Source organism: Ictidomys tridecemlineatus, chromosome 4 (genome assembly GCF_052094955.1).
Source record: "Ictidomys tridecemlineatus isolate mIctTri1 chromosome 4, mIctTri1.hap1, whole genome shotgun sequence".
In the NCBI taxonomy this organism is placed as follows: Eukaryota; Metazoa; Chordata; class Mammalia; order Rodentia; family Sciuridae; genus Ictidomys; species Ictidomys tridecemlineatus.
The window spans coordinates 3,889,543-3,901,024 of record NC_135480.1 but is presented as its reverse complement, the minus strand read 5'-3'; the positions used below and the strand labels follow the sequence as shown (position 1 = coordinate 3,901,024).

The 11,482-nt window shown below is 63.5% G+C and overlaps 1 protein-coding gene across 1 annotated transcript in view; it reads right to left on the bottom strand.

Annotated features, from left to right (window-relative positions):
• Shank2 (SH3 and multiple ankyrin repeat domains 2) overlaps positions 1 to 11,482 on the bottom strand; it is a 380,130-nt gene that overhangs the window by 240,045 nt on the left and 128,603 nt on the right.

Here is an 11,482-nt window from a genome sequence, read left to right as displayed (position 1 = left end):
TGGCAAACCTCTACGGCTAGGGGACCCCCCCAGGACAAGACCCAGTACAGTGCAGTGGGGCCGGGGTGGGGTTCAGATCTGAGTTCAAACCCCAGCGCCCCAAAGAGAACGAAGTACAGCACATATGTAAACCCATGGCACGGCAATGGGCGCCAACTGTATGCACTGCACTTTCATGTCCCTGTAGTCCCAGCAGCTTGCGTCCTCCAGGGTCACGTGACACACGAGTGACGAGTTACTCCATCACCTGATGCGGCTGTGACATCATCAGATGACAGGAGCTCTCAGCTCCTTGGTGACCTGGTGGGACCACTGCCCTCTACGTGGTGCATCACTGGGGTGTCGTTATGGGGCACAGGGATGCATGGCTGGGGTTCTCCAGAGGAAACCTTTGAAAAGGGCTTTGAAATACATCATTGAAGCCCAGCTGCGTCGGGCTTGGACAGCCCCGGGGAAGGAGCACTTGGTCCCTGATGGCGTTTAACATGAGTGGGGTGGACACTCGCTTCCGTGACCTTTGAGGTCCTCTGCGGACCTGTGCCTCCTGGCGTCTGCACCTGGGCGCTGGCCCCCCGCTGGCCCTTGCCACGGCTCTGCGGGGGCCGCATGACGAGCAGCTGTCAGTGTTGCTGTTTATTCCTGGACAGGGAAGCGGAGGCTCGGGGGGGGGCAGCTTCGCCACAGGACATTAGGCGGAGTGTCTCTCGAGGACTGTGCAATTTCAACTAAGTTTCTCCCCAAGAGTGGACAGCGTGGCCCCAGGTCCCCCGTGCTGGGGCGACGGTGCTAGATCCTCAGCCAAACGAGGGCCTGAGCGAGCCCTTGGAGAAGGGCGCCCAGTGCCTGGTCCTGGGCTCACAGTCCTCAGCTCCAGGACCTGGGGGTTCAGAAGGACTCAGTGCTGCGAGATTCCGACCACGGAACCACACCCTGCCCTGTGACCAACGGGCAGACGTCCCTTCCTGCCCCGCCACGCCGCGGGCCTCGCCCCGCTCACGGGGCTTCGTCCTTTTCCTGGCCCAGCAGGGACGCGGATCCTCCTGATGGAGGCAGCACACGGGGCCCTTAGTCTTCTGCTCCCTCTCGGAGCACACACAGCTCTCGTTGTCCCTGCTGCGGAGCCTGGGAGCCGCCCCCCGGGGTCGGAGCCTGCAGACCTGGGCTGGCTCTGACCTCGCTCTGAGGCAGCGTGACATCTGGGACAACCCAGGCAGCTTCCTGAGCCGGGCTCCTGTGGTGCCTCCATGCTCTCCAGCACTGGTCCCCCGTTGGTCCTCAAGCTACAGGGTGACCTCACGGCCTAGAACCAGCCCTTGGCTAGAGCCGAACGGAGCCGCTGTGACGGGGGAGAGGCGGAGCCCTGGCCTCTCCCCAGCCTCCGCAGGTGTCCACCCCGGGGCCGCCACCCCTTGACTCCTCCAGCTCCAGCCAGGCCTTCTGAGGGTCACGAGAGGAGAAAGCAAAGGCCCCCTCTGGCCACGTGGCCGGGATGGGCTGACGCCGAAGCCCGTTGGAGGGAATCCACATGCTCTGGTCCAAGCCACCGGGAGCAGGGGGTCCTCCCAGTGGACCCCCAGAGCAAGTCCAGCCCGCCAAGGAGAGGCGGAGGTGAATGTTCACTGTGAAGCACGGTGGCCCCGTCTCTCCTGCACCAGTAAAAGAACAGGTCTGAAGAGCCAGCGATTCAACGAATCTCACTGAGAGATCTCAGGGTGCCGGGCGCCACCCTGGTGGGCGATGAAAGCTCTGTCCTGTGGAGCCTGGGTCCGTGGGCGGACGGCCCCGTGGAGGGAGGACCCGGCCCGGGGGAGCGAGGCTCTGGGTGTGAGTGCACTTCCCAGGAGCAGGAGGAGGAACGTGGGCCTGGCCTGCCGGGCGTCCACTCTGCTCACAAAGAGAGCAACGGCGTGGAACAGGTCACCATGTCCACATTCTCAGCACCGTTTCTAGCCACGGCGGAAACACACAAGGGAGGACTCCAAAGGACGGACTGCCTGCCGCGCACCTGCCTGCGTCCTCCTGGAGGAACTGGGGCCGGCTGGCCACGTACTTCCAGAGGAGGGTCCCTGGAGGACAGACCCCAGCACGAGGCCAGGCCTTCAACAGAACCTCAACTTCCCTCCAAACTCGGGGCAGAACATTCAGAGCACAGACAGAGGCACCGTGCGGGGGCTCCCGCCGTGGAGCAGCCCAGCGACTTCATAGGATGATGCTCAGGAAGACGCCGGAGGCCATGGTCCACCATGGAAACCCTGGGTCTGAGGACTCGCTCGGCACAGCCTCTGTGCTGGGATCTTGCCCACTGCAGCAGCCGCCCTGGTGGCCTTGCCTGGGTGGGGTCAAGCAGAGAGAGCAGCAGAGAGACCAGGTGCCCTCTGTCCTCAGTGCCACCTGAGGGACGCACGCTGGGCTTGCTGTGGGAGGGCGGCCTCCTGCTCATCAGCTGTCCCCCTGGGGCTGCCCAGGGCGGAAGCTGCTCCCCTCACGGGTTCCTGGGCTGGGCGCAGGGCCATGAGGAAGGGTGCACAGGCAGAGCTACTGCAGGGTCTGTTTGGGGCAGCAACGGGCCCCCTCCTGGCCACACCCCAGCTGCCCCCAGCTCTGACCTCCGGTCCCTGTGCTCACTGTCTACCGCACTCTTCCTGCCCTCCCCCGGGAGGTCCCGATGGGCATCTGGGGGCTCTGGGCTGGGGCAGGAGAATGTCCGGGGGCCTTTGATCCTCCTGGTGGCCTGCACGGTCAGGGAAGCCACATGGCTGATGGCCCGGGATGAGAGCTTGCTGAAGTCCACATCTGGGGCCCGGGCCTGGCGCACTAGGGCAGGGCACAGCCCCGCGGAGCCCGGGCGGGGACTCCCCTCCTCCTCACTAGCTCTTGGCCTCGCCCCCTCTGGCTTGGCACCACTTGGATGCACAGGAGTATAATTCTTCTCTGACAACGGCCTCCGCCAAGTCTCCCCGCTGACACTCATTAGAACCAGAATTAGAAACCTCTTCTCCGTTCCATTTAACTCTACCCCGCACACTCGCCCAGGCCCTGCGCGCCTCCCAATGCCTCAGATACCTGCAGTCCCACGAGGAGCTTCACCAAAGAGCCCCCCGCCCTCCCGCCCTCCGGGTTTGCATCTGGGCTCAGCTCTACAGAAAGGGAATCCTGGCTGCTGCCGGGAGGGGGGGTGGGACCGCGAGGTGATCATCCGCAGAAGCAGCTGAGGCCGCAGGGAGACGCTGTGCCGCTGGCCGGGGATGGCCCAGAGGGTGTTCGATTGGAACCTGCCTCCTCCTGGTACCGGGTCTCCTGCTCTCTCCCCAGCTCCACTACCCACAGCCTTTGCACACTAATAAAAATCAAGGTTTCTCGGGGTATTTGCCGACTCTGGTGTGGAGGCTCCCAGTGGCTGCGTGCAGGGAAGTCCGGACGATGTGGGGTCAGCGGTTTCCCCAAAGTCACACATGGTCCACCAGGGTCATAGGGGCTGGGGATCCTCCTGCAGGACACAGGGAGGGGCCCTTTCCCCTGGCAAGGGTCTGGTCCGGGTCCTGCAGTCATTCCCAGGCCTGGGAAGTGAGGGACGGTGCCCGGGAAGGTCATAGGTGGGGGATGGGTGAGAGCCTCATGATCCTGGGCCCCTCCCGGGAGTGGTTCAGGATCCTGGACAGGTGTCCTGGGGCTGCTGCCTGCTGAGAGTCAGGGCCTGCCGCTCACCTGCCCTGCTGCTCTCAGTACAAGCTCAGGAGTCCTGTGCTCTGGGCTGGGGACAGGCTGGGGACAGTGAGCCACCTGAACCTGGCCCAAGGACAACTATGCCTGTGACATCAATGAAATAAGCCCCTGTGCCAAGGTGGATGGGAGGGTGCGGCCCCCGCAGGCTGGCAGAGAGGGCCGTGGCAGCTGGGGGAGCCTGGGAGGGGCCTTGGAAGGCGGGTGGAGGGGCAGAGGACAACCTGGACAGAGCTCGGGCGGCTAGGGCCCTGGTGGGCAGCGAACCGCAGGGAGAACCCAGCTGCAGAGCACAGGGTGCAGGCTGGGCTGGGCTGAGGCCTGCAGAGGGGTGGACAGGCCGCGTCTGGGAGCAGGGGTGGCAGCGGTCAGGGCTGAGGTCAGTGAGACTTGGTTCACAGCAAAGCTCCCCGCCACCACCCCGTGGCCTGGACAAGTGCCCAGCCCCAGGCAGCCTGACCTGCTCCTCGATGACAGGGCCACCGGCAGGGCTGAGTAAGACCACTGAGCATGGCCAGCACCGAGGGGCCACGTGCCCAGAGCTGTGGCTGCTGTTCAGCCAGGGCAGCCTGTGGTGGCCTGGGAGGCGCTGGCATGCCACACCCACCAGGCCTCAGCCCCCAGAGCCAACTTCAACCCCCGCCTACTGCAGCGCAAAGGTGCTCCATCTGCAGGGACCGAGCGGGTCAGAAGTCCAGCTCTTCAACCAGGACACAAAGTCCCGGTCCCTGCTGACCCCAGACCTGCCCAGGGCCCACCAGGGTGAGAGCAGTACTGAGTGCAGAGAAGCTGGAATCTGGCCAAGAGAGCAAGGGAGGCTGGGAAAGAGGGAGAGGGGCCAGCAGGGCTCCAGGACCCACCAGAGAGGGTGTGGGGAGGCCACAGAGGTGTGGGAACAGGGCAGAGGCAAAGCCAGTGCCCCCAGGCCCAAGGGGACACCTTTCAACCTCCTGGAACCGAATCAGAGGTGGAGCCGATGCACAGAGGAAAGTCAGGCAGCCTCGACTGGAGATGGTGCTGGTGTTGATCATAGTGGGTGAGGCTGAGGAAGGACGGTAGGCTCAGGTGAGAGGCTGAGGAAGGACGGGAGGCTCAGGTGAGAGGCTGGGGAAGGACGGTAGGTTCAGGTGAGAGGCTGGGGAAGGACGGGAGGCTCAGGTGAGAGGCTGGGGAAGGACGGGAGGCTCAGGTGAGAGGCTGGGGAAGGATGGGAGGCTCAGGTGAGAGGCTGGGGTAGGACAGGAGGCTCAGGTGAGAGGCTGGGGTAGGAGGGGAGGCTCAGGGGAAAGAAGGGGGACCAGAATAACCTCACAACCGGAGGTGAGAGGACCAGGACTCAGGAAGGGGAATGTCCTCCCCCATGTGCAGAGGGCCCTGGGGAGGAGCTCAAGAACAAGGCACAGGGGACGGGCACCGATCGGCAATGCAGGCACCACCCTGTGTGGAATCCGAGCAACCCACTGGCCAACCCTGCGGACAGGAGTCGGCTTAGCTGAGTGGCCTTCTCTGGCTGAAGGTGAAACACGTCACACTCGTGTGCTCACTCCCAGGAATTCCCAGGCCACAGCCCACCAGGGTCAGAAAGGACAGGTTCTGTTTGGTCCTGGACTCTACTGAGCGGTGGCCACCCCTGGCTGAGCACTCTCGACCCAGCTGCCCGGGTCTGCCCGGACGGCGAGTCCGTGAAGGGAACAAGAGCCTGGCGCAGTACTGGGCCTGCAGCGGGTGGCCTCTGTTCACCCCCTGAGTCCTTCACAGGACAGGTCAGAGCCTGTCGGGGCTTGAAGAGCCCACGGGCAGGTCAGGGCCTGTCGTCCGTGAGTCCTGATTGAGGCCAAGGAAGGAGATGTGATGAAAGGTTTGTCACACAAAGGGCTGTGCCCGACGTGCTGGGGGCCCGGAGAAGGACGTGTGGCATTGAAGGGCTGCGGGGCAACCGGAGGCAGGGGCTGGGCCACCACGTCCATGCAGCTTCCGCCTTGCACCGGGGGTGCCGGGGTGAGGACAGAGGGACAGTGAAGATGGCATCCTCAGAGCTCAGCACACACAGCACAGGCCAAAGATGGCAATGGACCCCAAGTGGACACCGGCCGAGGGCTTGGCCAGAATCAGCGGATGTGAAACACCACCCCAACCTCCGTGTTTGCCGAGCAAGGCCTTTACACAGGGGTCCCTGGACCACATCCACCGGCCCTCTGTGACCCGGGAATCTTCTGGACGGATACGTATGGCGGGAAGTCAGACCTCAGTTCCACGCACAAGACGGATCTCAGTGGACAGAGGAGCACCCTCGCGACCCGGAGCCCAGACAGAGCCCAGAGCTGGACGTGACCATCAGGACAGGACAGCCAGCCCTGTGCAGGGAACAGGTGATACACACGCACACACGTGCCCCAGGGGCCACACATGAGCTGGGCCTGCCCAGACTTCACGGCTCCCCAGCCCTGCAGAGGGGAAGAGGCGAACAGGACCAGCCCCAGCACAGGGGTCACCGTGCTGGCCAGCCTGTCACCTGCTGAGAACAGCCGGTCAGTGGGGCTTTATCTTCCCTTCCTCAGCACTTGATTGGGAAATAATCTCCCAGCAGCCTGCCAGTAGCTGTGTGATTGCTATTTAATTTAAGGCGATCTATTATCCTGATGTGCCCCAAGAAACCTTGCAACGGGGGCTTCCGCAGGACCCCCCGGCCCCCCCCCCCATCTAACTGAAGGAAAGAGGTCGCGATCAGAGGCTGGGGCTTCCCCAGCCCGGCTGGGTCCTCGGCACACACAGGGCTCTGTGAGTCCCCCGGGAGCATCATCTAGCACTTCATCGGAAGTGGCACATTTCACAGTCAAAATGCCAAGAAAACAGCAATCTTCTCAGACCTATTCTATTTCCCAGCAGGTGGTAACCGCCAAACAGGTATGTGCTCAGAGGAACGCCGCGCAGAATCCACCCGGATCTTACCTCCTCAACCACAAACACACACACACGCGATCACGTTCAGAAATCTGTTTGAAAACACCACCCTCTCTCCACCATCTATGTGCACCCACAGCATCATGATACAGCCACCACGGGAGCTGGCAACCTAGCAACCGTATCCAAGTGCTGCTTGCTCAGCGAGGCTGGCGCCCCGACTCACGCACCAGCTCCCTCCGCCGTGTTCCAACAAACACACACCCCTCTGCTCGCTCCATCGCTGCAGAAAGACGAGACGCAAGAAAACAAACCTTGTTCCGCCGAAGAAGAACAACCCATGTCATTTAATCCATCTGACGGCGCGTCTCCCCACAAAGCCAGGCAGAAGCCAAAACAACAAAGACCCTGGAAAATAGGTTAACCCGGTCCAGGGCTTATCAGCTGGCAACACGCTTAGGATCTGCATGGCTGTTTCGGACGCGGGCTCCCCAGCTTCCCACCAGCCTTGCTTTTGGGGACTGCTGTCCTAAAGAAGTCATCTCAGTGCTCTGTGGCCAGCGTGCGTCCACCGGCTGGGCTCATCTGCTCAGCCCCAGCTAAACACCGGATGGCAGCAACCAGGGATCAACTTTGGTATTCACGGTCGCTCCCACACCATCACTTCCTTCGACCTGGCCGATAAAACAACCTCACGGAGGTCACTTTTAATTCTTTAAAGAGGAAGGGGCTGAGGAAGAGGCAGCCCCGATTCAGACGGGGGCAGGAGACCCGCTGGCCGGCGCTGAAGGAGCCGGGCGGCAAGGCAACGTCTCTCAAGGAGCCAAGCTGCGTCCACGCAGCACCCGGATCCATTTCTGGATTCCACGGCCCTCGGTGCCCACCGGTCCCACTGCTCCGGAGCCACGCTGCAGCCCCCGGGAGCACCCACCTCCTGGAGTGCACTTCCGAGTCGGGGGAACAAAGGCTCCCTGGGCTCTTCTATCTTTTAAAGGGACTTTACAGGAAGACACCTCCCGGAGGAGCCATGTGCCAAGTCAGGAAGAGGTTCAGGGGTGGAGTCTGCTCACTTGAGGTGGCCAGCCACACTGACCCCTCCCACCCCAAGGTGCAGCGCAGGGTCCTTTCCCCACACCTGTCTTCAGGTGCACCCCAACACGACAGGAGAGAGGGGTCTTACCCGCATTCCCCCAAGTTCAGAGTCGGGGTTGTTCAAAACAGTGTCCCGGCCCTCACCGTCTGGCAAACGGCCTCTGCCTGAGGGTGGGAAGGGTCTGCTCCTCCGACCAGGAAGGGAGGGCTGGCGGCCTCAGGTGGGGGAGCGGGGCTCAGTTCTCCCGTTGCCCTTCAGCAGCTTAGAGGTCGAGCGGAGCCAAAGACGCGGAGGAGAGACGCAGCCCGCCTCTGCCCATCCCATAAGACGATCAGCACAGGAAGGTGACTAGAGCCCCCAGGGACCCCCGCCCCTCCCCACCTTGGAAGTCGGGAGACAGAGGACAGCCTCAGCTGGGGAGGGGCAGCCACGTCCTGGCACGTCAAGAGATCCCAGCGCAGAGGGACAGCGCCAGGCGACTCGAGCCAGGAGGAGACAGGTCACTGGTGGTCACAACCCCGGAAGGACCTGGGGCAGGGACGGGCCCACCCTGCCCAGAACACCCCCAGCAAGGCTCCCAAGGGACCTAATGATGCGCTCAATCCAGCAGGGACCTGCCAACATGTGCCTGTCCCCAAGACCCAAGATGGGGAGGCAGGGTGGGGTGGGGACCAGAGGGGAGGCAGGCTCCGTGGGGCAGGCAGGGCAGGTACCCCAAGCCCCCAGGAGCAGTGTCCTTGCCCTCCGCTGGGTTAAATGGTGGCCCCGGAAGATACGTCCAAGTTCTAACCCCAGGACCCTGCGATGGCCACCCTATTTGAAAATAAGATCTTGGCAGATGCAGTTAACTTAAGGATCTCCAGATGAGACCATCTTGGATTTAGGGTGAGACCTAAATCCAGAGACTGATGTCCTCATAAGAGCAAGGTGGAGGGAACTCTTCGGCATGGACAGAGGAGGGCCGTGAGGTCAGCGGTAGATCCTGGAGCCCAGCCTCCACCGCCCAGGAGGGCCAGGTGCCGGCCATCGGCACCAGAAGCTGCAGAGAACAGGCAGGTCCTCCCCTGGGGACTCCAGAAAGAACCCGCCTGCCGCCACCTGGGCTCTGGACGCTGGCCTTCAGAACGGGGCGAGAACCAGCCCCAGGTGTTCTAAGCCCCTGGAGGGTGGCTGTCATGGTGTCAGCCCTGGGAAGCCACCCAAGGCCCTCTTCACATGCTGCCCAGGTCCACGGGAGGCGGGCCGTGCGCCCAGTGGGCTACAGCGTGGGCCTCCAGCAGCAACCTCTGGAGGAACCCAAAACTGTGACTCTGGGGGCCCCAGGCTGTGCCAGCCCCGGGGCCCTGGGCATCTGTGCTCGGCGCCAGCTCCCGGGGGACTCAGACCTGGCACACCCCGCAGGCACCAGGAGCCTGCAGGGTGTGTGAGGACTCACCTGTGGGTGAGTGGAGGACGGCGGGGGCAGGGAGGGAAGAGCAGCCACCTCAAGACTCAGGGGGACTCTGGGGACCACAACAGGGTGGGCAGTAGCAGTCTGAGAGGCCAGGTGGGCGGTGCCCATTCCTGAGCTGTCACACTGGCTCCGCTGAGCCGCGGCTGGGAGGGCGTGCAGGTCCCTGGTCCTCTCAACACCACTTGTAGGGCCTGGGGGTGGGGTGGGGACAAAAGGGACTCTGTCCTCCTGGGTCATCCGAGTCCCCAAGTCTGCACAGGGCCATCTCGGGGGAGGTGGTCAACAGAGGGAGGTGAAGACGAGGGGCCAGGCCTCCCGGGTCCGCAAGGACGTTCAAGCTCAGTGCAGTCCTGGGCTCCAAAGGCAGACAGGATGACCTGCAGGAGGTCCAGCAGGAGGAGGTGCGTCTCCTCTCCAGACGGGAGCTTGGGACCACGGCCCTCAGGTCAGCCCCACACCCCTGCACGCGGGTCCTCCTCGGCCACCGGCCCCTGTACCACAGAGCAGGTGCGCCTGTGCGAGGCCTCCCAGCGGCCCGAGGCCTCCTGACCTCCAGGCCCACGGCCGCTGCACACAGTCAGGGAGGCTGCCTCTCTGTGCACGGCCACCCTGGACGGGAAGTCCAGGAGCAGCCAGGACCCGGAGGGAAGCCGTCTGCTCGGCAGCTGGGAGCTCACTGGGACGTGGGAGGCCAGGATGGGCAGGCTGCGGCCACTGGATCCACTAAAGCCTGACTTCCCTCCTGGATGCAGGGTGACCTCCTGGCTGGCCGCTGCTGAGAGGCCCCGGCAGCAGCCTTGGATGCCAGCAGTTCTCAGATGACCCTGGTCTCCGTCCGCCTTCCGCCGTGGCCACATCTTCCTCCTGCTCCTCCTGGGCCCCTCGAAGCCCACGGGGAGCTGGCCCAGAGCAGGGGAACACTATGCCCCGCTGGCCCCCGAGCCACAGGGCCTGGACAAGGCAGAGGAGAGGCAGCCCCTTGGCTGTGGTGAGGGGCCCGTGCTGTGGGTGGTCAGCGAGCGGTCTGCTTCCTCTGCCCTCTGTCGGGGAGGCCTGGGCCTCAGGGTGGGGGCTGTGGGGCTGGGGGGTGAGAGGCCAGCTGCAGGGCCAGGTGCCTTTGGGGAGGGACCTGGCCTGCCCACTGGGTCCAGCATGCGGTTGTGGAAAAGCCCTGCCTGCAGACGCCTCGGGCCCTTCCTGCCTAAAACCGCAGGACGGGCCGGGCCAGGCCAGGCCGGGCCCACACACGGTGCCTGCGCCTCACCTGAAGTTCCTGGGGGGCATGCTCCTTGGCACCAGCAAGTCACCTGCTCCAACCAAGAACGTGAAGTGGGTAGACACACAAAATGCGTCACCCACCGAGGACCACGGAGCCTTGGTGGCCAGTGGTACTGACCGCTCCCTGACCACCTGTCCTGGTGTCCCCCTTTCCCGTTCCCTAATGCCCTGGGGCCTCCTGGCCTCAGGCTCTGCTCCGGGGAGGCCTGACCTCAAAGGCCACACCTCTGCTCAGGTTCTTCCTGGGAGGACCGACACGGCCGCACTCGACGCAGAGGCCCGAATGAACGCGACGTGGTGCGTGAGACACTGGCCGGCAGCACTCAGTGTGCGCCAGCTGTTTTCACCACTATTGTTCATTCAGCCAGAAGCCGCGGCTCTTGGACAACAGGACAGACACACACAGGAAGCTGCGAGGCCCAGGCGGGTCACGGGAACGGGCACACCGGATCTCCCCATCACACGCCCAACCTCTGGCCTCCGCGGGGAATGAGGGACCGTGCAGATGGGGGTGGGGGGTAGAGAAGCCCCCCTGGGTTCAGCCCTAGAGGCCTGTTATGTGTCGAGCCAGGTGTCCCGGGGACTGAGTGCTGAGATCACCTGGCAAGGGTGCGAAGTCTGGGTTCATAGTGGACCCACAGCCTCACGCCCCTCACTCCTGCCCTGGGAGGTTTTCAGCCTGGTTTCTACGGCAGGGTTTGCATGGATGCCAGTTAGTTCAAAGCTCAGGTGAAGGGACGTCTGTTTCTGTGGCTTCTCTGGAGACCCAGAAGGGTCCCCATGAGGGAGGCAGACTTTCTGAACTTCCTTTCTCTCTTGGGCCCTGGGAAGTCCCGAAAGCAGGCCACAAGTGACATCGACTCCCTGTCAACTGCTGGTAAAAACCACCATGTCACTGGGACGGGTGGGTCATAGAGGTAGGGGGTGGGACAGCTCTGCTCAACCCCGGGAGCCCTGGAGGCCGCACACCCTCGGGGCAGGGCCTGCTGTTTGAATACTTGTCCAGCGTGGGTCAGTGACCTGCCCACCAGACAGCC